General features: G+C 33.6%; 1 long non-coding RNA gene across 3 annotated transcripts; it reads right to left on the minus strand.

Annotated features, from left to right (window-relative positions):
* Positions 1-5,067: 5,067 nt before the first annotated feature.
* LOC146916167 (uncharacterized) lies at positions 5,068-9,381 on the minus strand. 3 transcript variants are annotated; one of them, XR_015014901.1, is made up of 5 exons: positions 8,501-9,381; positions 7,673-8,413; positions 6,045-6,171; positions 5,868-5,931; positions 5,068-5,341 (listed from the first exon to the last, which is right to left on the minus strand). It is a non-coding gene; the product is annotated as an uncharacterized LOC146916167 (long non-coding RNA). The 3 variants fall into 3 exon arrangements; XR_015014902.1 differs by having other exon boundaries at positions 7,673-7,772; positions 8,200-9,376; XR_015014900.1 differs by having other exon boundaries at positions 7,673-9,369.
* Between the last annotated feature and the right edge of the window lie 1,033 nt (positions 9,382-10,414).

Genomic DNA, 10,414 nt, shown 5'->3' on the forward strand with positions numbered 1-10,414 from the left:
GGCTTCATTCATTTTATATTTTTTGAGAAGATGTTTGATATATTTTTTTTGACAAATAAATATTCCAGTTGATTCTTGTTTAATTTGTAAAGCTAGAAATATTAATTCACCCATCATACTCATTTCAAATTCACTTTGCATGAGTCCGGAAAAATCTTCACACATTTTTTCATTTGTAGATCCAAAAATAATGTCGTCGACATAAATTTGGACAATTAAAAAATCTGATTTATCATCTTTTCTAAAAAAGTGTTGTGTCTATTTTTCCTCTAAATTATTTGAGTAAGAATGTACTTAACCTCTCATACCAAGCTTGTGGAGCTTGTTTTAAACCATATATTGCTTTTGTAAGTTTAAACACATGATTAGTTTTTGTATATTTTTCAAAACCTGGTGGTTGGTGCACGTAAACTTCTTCATTCAAGAATCCATTTAAAAAGGCACTTTTAACATCCATTTGAAATAGTTTAATATTTTTATGAGATGCATATGAAAGAAGAACACGTATTGCTTCTAACCTGGCTACTGGAGCAAAAGTTTCATTGTAGTCAATACCTTCTTGTTGATTATAGCCTTGTGCAACTACTCTGGCTTTGTGTCTGATAACTTTTCCTTAATTCTTCATCTAATTTGTTTCTAAAACCCAGCTTGTTTCAATTATAGAGTGACCTTGAAGTTTAGAAACCAGATTCCATACCTCACTTCTTTCAAACTGAGAAAGTTCTTCTTTCATGGCTTTTACCCATGATTCTTCACACATAGCTTCATGTATATTCTTTGGTTCAATATGTGAGATCATAGCCATGTTATTATCATTATCTTTGAAAGATAACCTTGTCCTGATTCCATCAAATGTATTTCCAATAATTTGTTCTGGAGGACGGTCACCTACAATCTTCCAACTTTTTGGAGGAGTTTGAGATGAAGATGCTTGATCTGCATTACTTATTATTTCTTAATTTTTCACAATTTACTCATCATCTTCTTTGTTAGTAACTAAGTCATCAAACTCATCAAAAAGAACATGCATGCTTATTTCCGTAGTTTGATTTTTTAAGTTATATATTCTATAACCTTTAGAATTTGTTGCATAACCTAAAAAGATTCCTTCGTCTGATTTTGTATCAAATTTTCCTAAGTTTTCTTTATCATTTAAAATATAACAAAAACAACCAAAGATGTGAAAATAAGAAATGTTTGGTTTTTTGTTCTTCCAGAGCTCATAAGGGGTTTTGTTGAGAATATTTATAATTGAAACTCGATTTAAAATATTTTTTGCATTTGATTCATTAATCATTGTTCTTTCCATTTCTTGTAAAGTTCAATTTTTTGGGTCAACAACTCCATTTTGTTGAGCAGTTCTTGCACATGAAAAGTTGTGTGAAATACCCTTTTGATCAAAAAATGTTTTGAATGATAAGTTTTCAAATTCACCTCCATGATCACTTCTTACAAAGTTGATGTTTGATTCCTTTTCATTTTGGACAAGGTTGCAAAACTTTTCAAAAGCTCGAAAGGCTTCGTCTTTGTGTTTTAAAAACAAAACCCATGTGTATCTGGAAAAGTCATCGACTATAATGATGACATGTTGTCCTTACATAATTTTTAGGACTTAATTTGACATTTTGATAGAGTTCTGAGCAATATGAAGTATCTAGAAGGTGTTAAAAGCAAGTAATTGGGAAGACTTGGAAACCAGCAATCGTGGTGCGATTTTCACCACCGTGGTACGATTTTGGCTTGGCAGAATGCTTTTTTTTGAAGCAGTCAAAATGTGGTACGATGCCTCCTGGCGTGGTATGATTACAGGAAGAATCTGGAAGGAATCTAGGTTTAATGTCAAATTGCGGTATGATTTTTACTACCATGACGCGATTTTGGGCGCAGCCAGTCTTGCCTATTTAAGCTGAAGTCAGTTCCAAACATAAGGGTTATGATTTTGGAGAGCTAAAGTGCGATTTTGACACCCAGAAGACTGCAGAGGAGGCGATTTCATCATCTCTAATCCAGTTTATGTATATTTTAATTCTTCCATTGATTATGCTATTTGTAAACTCAATTATGAGCAGCTAAATCTCTCAGAGATTAGGTCAGAGATGAATCTATGTAACCCTAATTGATCCATGTTGCTGTGAAACTCTATTTATTATGAATGCCAATCTAGTTTTTATTCAATTCAATTGTTATTATTGCTTTTATATCTTGATCACATATAAACCTAGTGAGATTGAATGACTACTGACCATAGCTTTCAACTTAGCCAAATTGAATTGTCCTAATAAACAGGGTTAGTCTAGGAATGGATAATCGTTTGCTAATGATATTAGGTTAACGTGCTTAAACCTTCAAGGATTATTAGACCACCTAAGGGATTAGGGGCTGTAGTTTAAGAAGAGGGTCCTGAAGGAAAATCGAATAGAAGAATGGAGTAGAAGCAGCGGAATAATTTCGATTTTCTTTCCTTGGATCATTACGAAATTCAAACATGAATCAGTGATTCGATTGTTACCTCGAATTGTGAAATCTGAAAGCTAAGAAACTGGAAACTGGAATCTCGATCACAGCCAAGCAAGCAGCAAGCAGCAAAGCCTCTAGCAAGTCCACACGAACAGTGCTCCTCCAAAACTCGGTGCTAGCCAAGGAATCAGAAGTGCAGAGAAGAGGGTTGCTTCAAAACGTGTAACCAAAAACTTCAGCACCAGAGTTTTATTTATAGAACTTCTAGTGTGCTCTGCAAGTCATAAGTCACTATTGGGCTTCAGTAAGCCCAACAACGAGTTTAGTAATTTTGCTAACTAATTAGCGTTATTTACTAAACGCACCCCTTATATAAGTCATACTTATATATTTCGCTTTTGACTGTTCTTTGTGTGTGACCCTATAGGTTCTAGTCACGTTGGCAATAATATTAAATCTAATATTTAATATTATAAACAATGAGCGGTATCTAGCAACACATCATTGCTACCCAAGTGACAAGAATGTCAAGTGATCTGACGAAACCTTTCCATGATAATACTCATGTGTACACTTACTCCTTTGTCTCGATATCTTTATTGATCCCAAGGCATAGATATTGTCACCCTTGTATAGATCAATATTTATATTCCTTGATTCCGAAATATACTGAATAACGAATAAGTCCAATATCTTATATTGACTTAGTTCGGCATGGCCATGCAGTTTTACAGTCATATTTCATCAAGAGGCCTAAAGATATATCTCCCGTTTATGAGGAGGGACAAATCCCATCTAGGACACTCATGTCCCTCAGCATGCTTCATCAAGTACCCATCAACCAACGTTATGGTTATCCTGTTACAGACAACGTTAGAATGGCAACAAAGCACTTGAGTCCACATCTAGGGATCATAGTGGTTTCAGGTCTAAGAGCGATATACACTATTATCATTGTGAGTATATCTTATGACAATTGCATAACTTACTATGTAGTATTCTCACGGTGGGTCAATTCAATATAAATATTACTCCTAATATTTATATCTATGTGAATACTTGATAACTCTTTACCCATGATCTGTGAGATGTGATCATCAGTCTACCCACATAATAGTCTCTATGCTTTAATGATATCCCACTTCTCAATAAAGCTTGACTACGGATACTTTTAGAATAGTTTCCTTATGTTTAACGGGGTCTCACAATTAAGTTATACTTAATGTTCCATTAAACAGACTAACTATTTTAGGGACTTTGTTATTTTGAAACAAAACAAAATCAATAAAGAAACGCCTTATAATTTATATTTTCACAATATATATATATATATATATATTTATATCAATATCATGATACAAAGCCAAACCCCATCAATATAGATTGGCTATTAGGGCTTACTCCAACAATCTCCCACTAGCACTAAAAGCCAATCAAATATTAACTCAATATCTATTGGTCAAGTGTTAGCATCAAGCACACTATGGACAAGATACTCTACTAGCAGATAAGGAACTCTTTCCTATGTTGGTAGGTCATACTTCTTTCAATTTCCACTTTTGATCTTCTATCGAAAAGAAATTGAAGTGTCAAAGTATACATTTGGATCATTGGTGAGATCAAGTTTTCATTGCTCGCAAGATTTAAACCAATTTTACCTCAGACGAGATCAATGGAATCCGCAATGCATGAAACACATGCTTTCACTCAATTATGAGCTAAACAATCCAAATCATATATATTTGACATCTATAATAGAAACAACAACTATATGAAGCTTGTACTTTTACAAATTTCATAGGTTATATCCTAGCATATACTGTACACTGCTATGAAAGTCAGCAGCATTGTAACTCATTTACAACGTTTCTTTCATCCGTGTTCAAGAAACAATCCAATATCCTTTAAGACATCCAAGGATATTCTTGAAGGTATTCTAGTGTCGAACACTATAATCAATTTTGGTACATATTAGAAATAATTTTCTAACCATGTCTTACATGTGTAGATGAATTGTTTTGGTGACTAGTATGTCATCTACATACTCCACCAAACTAATATAAATGCTCCCACTAATTTACTTGTGTGCACAAAATTTCTTTATTAATCATAATTTTCATAAAACTTCATTAATAAAATAAACAATTCAACTTCGAGAAGTTTTCTCTAATTCATAAATGAATTTGCACTACTACAAAAATGACATTTAACATCAGTTGAAATTGACTTTTCACATCGGGTCCCACCCGATGTAACTAAAGGTGAGGTTAAATGTCCATAACATTTCACATCAGGTTCATACCCGATGTGATAGATTACTTTCCACGTCAGGTTACTTTCAACCCGATGTGAGTTTTGTATTAAATATATAAACACTAGGGTTTTCACATCAGGTATAACCCATCCACTGATGAGAAATACTTTTACTTCACATCGGCACTATTTCCACCTGATGTGAGATCTATCTCAATTAAAAAAAAATTCCTTTTTTTTTTCCTGCTGTTTTACCAAATAGGCTAGAGTACATGAGCAATTTTTTAAGGCCGCGTTATTTAAAAAAAGGAAACATACAATATATAATCAATATCAAAGATCCTATTTTTATTGATATTTCAATATCAACAAACACAAATCTTAATAAAACATTTTAGTTCACCGTATCACCAAAGCTTCATACACACCAAGTTTACATATACAAAATTATCACTATTAACATTTTACAAATTGTAAATACTTCCTAAATTTCTATCATCAATACTTCAACGACGTCGAAGGAGAAGAGCTTTGCTTAAATGTGATGCGCGAGACCAAGTTAATATGCATAAAGTATATGGTATAGCCGCGGCAGCAATGCATGAGAGTCAATATCCAAAAATGCTGGCCTCTGCAAAAATATATTCACAAACTGAAATAAAGTTAAAAGTACGTAGCAAATATAAAGCTTGAGTTAGCACAAATTAAATTAACTAATGTATGTGGACATTTTTCTAATAAATTTTCTAAGTTTCTTGACAGAAAATCCAAACTTCATTACTCTTTGTTGAACAATCCAAACTTTCTACTCGCATGAATAAACCAGAGAACTAGAGGCAGTGATTCTACTTCACCTACAATTTCTATTTTGAGAAGTCTATCTCTCTTTATCTCATTAAGCATATATTATAACTATATGCAGGACCTATAATATTTTCTTTCCCTTACACTTACAGCAAGGTGTTCATATCTCATCTTAACAAGGTGGATTGATCATTTACCGAAAATAGAAAGAAAAAAAAAATCAAACTATTAGAAATTGATACCACAATACAATTAAATTGGAGAAACTGACTTTTTATTGACGGTAGAATATGTTTGAAAAAGTTAAGCTGAATATACTAGATTATTGTTATCATAATAAATAGAGTAGGTACCTTGTAGAAGTGAAGAATCTTAGCAGATTCACGTGAATCCAACGCAACAAGCTGAAATATATACCTAAAAATTATTTTAGAGTAAATATTTGAGGGAGAGGAATAAAGAGTTGAGTAAAGATTTGGTTCTTTGTGAAATTGAATGCACATAATAATATTGACAAATGAATCCCTTACTTGCTAAGGAGCACCCTTGTGCATATGTGCTAATTCCCTTTGTTGGCATGGAACCAAAAATGTTTACATCCAATCCCAAGAATGCCACATAATACCGATCCACTATTCTATCACTTCAACATCAAGTCTTGTGCAAAGGCAAAACAGGGCAATGTATTAGCATGTATTGCAAAGTGTTATAAATTCACTAGATATATGAAAGATAAGGAAATGGGTAGTAGAAAATTATATTTCTGAATATGAAATCATAAATAACCAAAAAACCAATGCAAGATGATATCTAATGGCCAGAGAGATAGGTAATAGGCAGTATATGGAGTGTCTTGTTTAAAATAAAATGGGTGTGTTCTTCATAATAGAAACTAATGAAAAATAATGAAAAACAAAAAAAAAATATTAGAAAAGTGACATGGGTTCTGTTGTAGTTATTCATCACCCTTGAGCTATAAATGGAAACTGACATGTCAAAATAGGTTATAATTTAAAAAGATGGATTCATTGAATTAAATCACATATGTCGGGGTCGACACATATAGAACATGTGTCAGACACGGACCAGTCGACCCAACACATATCGGACACGACACATGTACAAAATTATTTATACAATAAACTCATCAAATAGATCATGTAAATTTTCACAATTGTCACAACAAGTCTACTTATTAGAAGCCTTGCTCTATCATACCACGAGAACATAACTTCAGGACATAACTCAATCAATACTCTTATAAGACCTTATAACACAAAATACACAAGCATTTAAGTCTTCGTATCCACAAATGTCATACACAAACAGAACATTCACAGAAGCAGTTAGCAAATTCTTGATAAAATTTCCATCTTATCAAATACATTATCAAATACAATGGCTATATACTTCCATTTTGACAAACCAAACCAATTTTATCTAATGTCTATATTCTGATTCCTATTTCAAACAATAGAAAAATATTAATATTAAGGTCATTGACTCCAAAATTTCTACAAAATCCATACAAACGCATATCATTCTAAAGATTCAATTATGCTACCGTATTTCGATAAGTACACAACAAGCATTGATGACACATAACTATTCAAATGGAGTATAAGCTAATTTGATTCACACAAATAAGAACCGTCGTCGGTCTCTACCATGCTCTAGAACAAAAATCACGTAAGTCCATACATTAGCAAAATCTCATTGAACCAATATTATCCAACATAATTATGATTAACTAATTTATTAGTGGCATGAAAATGGGCTGAAGAAATGTGAGATTGAAACAATAATTTATCAACAAGCATCACAAAATTCTCACATGTAAGAGCATCCAAGTCTCTCGTCATCAATATATATATATATATATATATATATATATATATATATATATATTTGTTGAAAATGGATTAATATAATCTATTCAACAATCCTTCAAAAAAAAAACTATTCAACAAAGTTATTAATTCCTTTTAAAGCCTCAAATGATTACATTTTTCTTAAACAAAAAAAGACAAATACAAAGCAGCCACACATTGAATCTAATGCCAAACTCACTGATAGTTGATGCAGCAATACCAAATTTAAAAAGTCCACTTCTTATTACAACATTAGTTACTACATGAAGAAAAGTAGCAAGAGTTACCATTGCATGAGAATGAAATGCTGCCAGAAGACCTTGAGTGGATGCACAAATCCCATCTTCCTGGATGCACAAACTCATAAGATAGTAGGTCATGCCATCCCTGTTGTGTAGTCCTCACATCACCAATTTTAGAGCATAATTCAAGAAGAGAAATTTTGTCATAAGTACCAGTAATACATATAATTGCATGAAGTAGCTCATCAATTAATACTCTATTTTGCATGATTTTAGGACCATTCCAATAGCTTTTATAACAATGATAACATGGATCATTCCTTCCACAGCAGTAAGCAACATTCTTATCTATTGAAGCACAAACAGAAAGCATAATAACAAATGGTGCATTATGAAGTCGCATATGCATTTGAAACAACAAAATTTCTTCTAACATTCCAATCTCAATAAAACTTGTCACTAAACTATCAACAAGTAAAGCAGATTCACAAGTAAAAACAAATATTCCTCGACGACTCACACCACAGGCAGTCCAATCACGACCCCAATCCTTCACGAAATTTAGACTGTACCTGAGGGGTATTTCAACAAACAGGTAATGGGCGCCAGAGTCTGATGTAGTTATGAGGAATTTCAGCACTCTATTACAGGCATCTGGAAGTGGTTGAGGTAAGAAGTGATCCAGCGTGAATTGGAGGTCCTCCTTTCCTTGTTGAAAACTACGATCCGGTGGTTTCGGCGGCGGTAGCGATAAACAAGCATGAGAACAACACTGCCTCACAAAATCTGCCCATGACGAAGCTCGTATACATCTCATTGAAACGAGTTTGTCAAGCATAAACAAAGATTATTGGGGAATTGAAAGAAAATTACCAATAATTTGCGGTTTAGTTAGGTCATGACATGTCCCTCTTCCTTAGCCTTGTATGGAGTAGCTACTAGTTCTGGACGAGGAAGCACACATGTTGGCAGCAGAGAGAAAACCATGTCTGGTGGTTTCAGAGGGGGAATCATGACTGGGTTTTTCGCGAAAGAGTGGTTGTAAACCCTTTGCTCTTGCACATCTGCGATGCCATCGCCGAGGATCGAAGAATCCTCCACAACATTGCAATCAGTAAACACATTAGCTGTTAGGTTTCTCTTCGTGAATGGAAGCGAATCCTCAAAAGCAGAATGAGTAAGCGCCAATGATCCAGAAGCATCGATTTGTTCCTCAACACAACCAGAAGCTTCGATTGGTTCTTTTATGAAGAAAGGAACTGGCCAGCAGATGAAGAGATCTAGGGTTTTGCTTCAACTAGAGGGAAGTGAACTCAATCGATCCTTCTAACCCAGATGAATAAAATTGGAAAGAAACTCAATTGAATGGATATTTGTGGTGGTTGGGACGAATTTGGGACTGAATTTGGAGGTGGAGATTTTGAGGGTTTTGGGGGTGGGTCAAGAAGAGAGACAAAACGCGAGTGAAAAGAATGACTAATTTCGTATTTGTTTATTTTTTATTTGTTTTCCCTTCGGCTGACTGTATCCACTGATGTGAACAATGTTTGATGTAAAGTTCGCTAATATTACGAAATTGCCACCGCGTTTATCTTTGCCCTCAGGCATTAATTCCACTGATGTGAAAACTCTTCAGTATTTGTTATTCCCCTCAGGCATTTCCTCAGCTGATGTGAAAACCTTCTCCAAAGTTCTTTCCCTTCGGGTATTTCTCCACTGATGTGAAAGCCCTGATGTCAAATGTATATTTTCTAGTAGTGTTGATAATACATATACCTTTCTAGTATCCTTTGGATTAATGAAATCCTACATATGTCAAATACATATATAAGGTTATTCCAATTAAGGAATACAACCTCGTTATCCATCTTCTAGAACATGTATTATACAACAACGGGAATTTGGGATCGATAGATTTAAGCATTACAATGATGTAATAGTTTCGTCATGATTTGCATCACGAGTTGCAAAAAACCTTCTACAATCAATCACATCTTAAAGGTATTTATAATACCATCCATGTCAGTTTTCTAAAAGAAAACTCACATTCCAATATCCATATATGGTCTGTGTACATAGATTCTTTATAAGATCCCATGGCATTTAGCCATTTCTCAAAGTTCAGGCCATTTACGACCTTCTAGTAAGTTTGGGGTTCATCTACCATCAAAATCATAACACCTTGTTGAGCCATGACAAAATCATGTTACTCATTGTAGTGAGATGACATATCAAACTCATCTAGATCTTGTGCTACTCGAACTGGTGATTTAACAACAACCCTTTGTTGAATTAGTTCATGTTCCATTCTTAAAGATACATGTATTTTGTGGTACTTGACTTAATTCAAGTTCTACAACACTCCCACTGGCTCCTGCAGAGACATACTCCTTTAATAGGAATACTCCAGATCTAGAGACAAACGACTATTGTCATGAAAGGTGATGTATAATCAGTATCCCTTAGTTTCCCTAGGGTACCTCCACAAATGTACATTCATTTAATTTGTAGTTTAGTTTATTTAATAAACCATATAACCTCAAATTATCATAAAGTCAAAAACTAGGTACTCTTACCTCCATATCTAATATGGTGTCTTTATGATTACTCTATTGAAACTTGTAGTGGGTGAAGAATAACTGTAATTTAATTTAACATCAAGAGTCAATGAGTTATAACCAAACTATTTTAGATCGATTCATGTCAAACATGAAGCGATATAAATAATAATTATACTCATTAATCAAGCATTTACCATCAAGACTTACTCATATGGTCTTTATACTT

The sequence above is a fragment of the Medicago sativa genome, chromosome 6 (assembly GCF_051527215.1).
Source record: "Medicago sativa cultivar Bolivia chromosome 6, Bolivia_mono, whole genome shotgun sequence".
NCBI classification, from domain to species: Eukaryota; Viridiplantae; Streptophyta; class Magnoliopsida; order Fabales; family Fabaceae; genus Medicago; species Medicago sativa.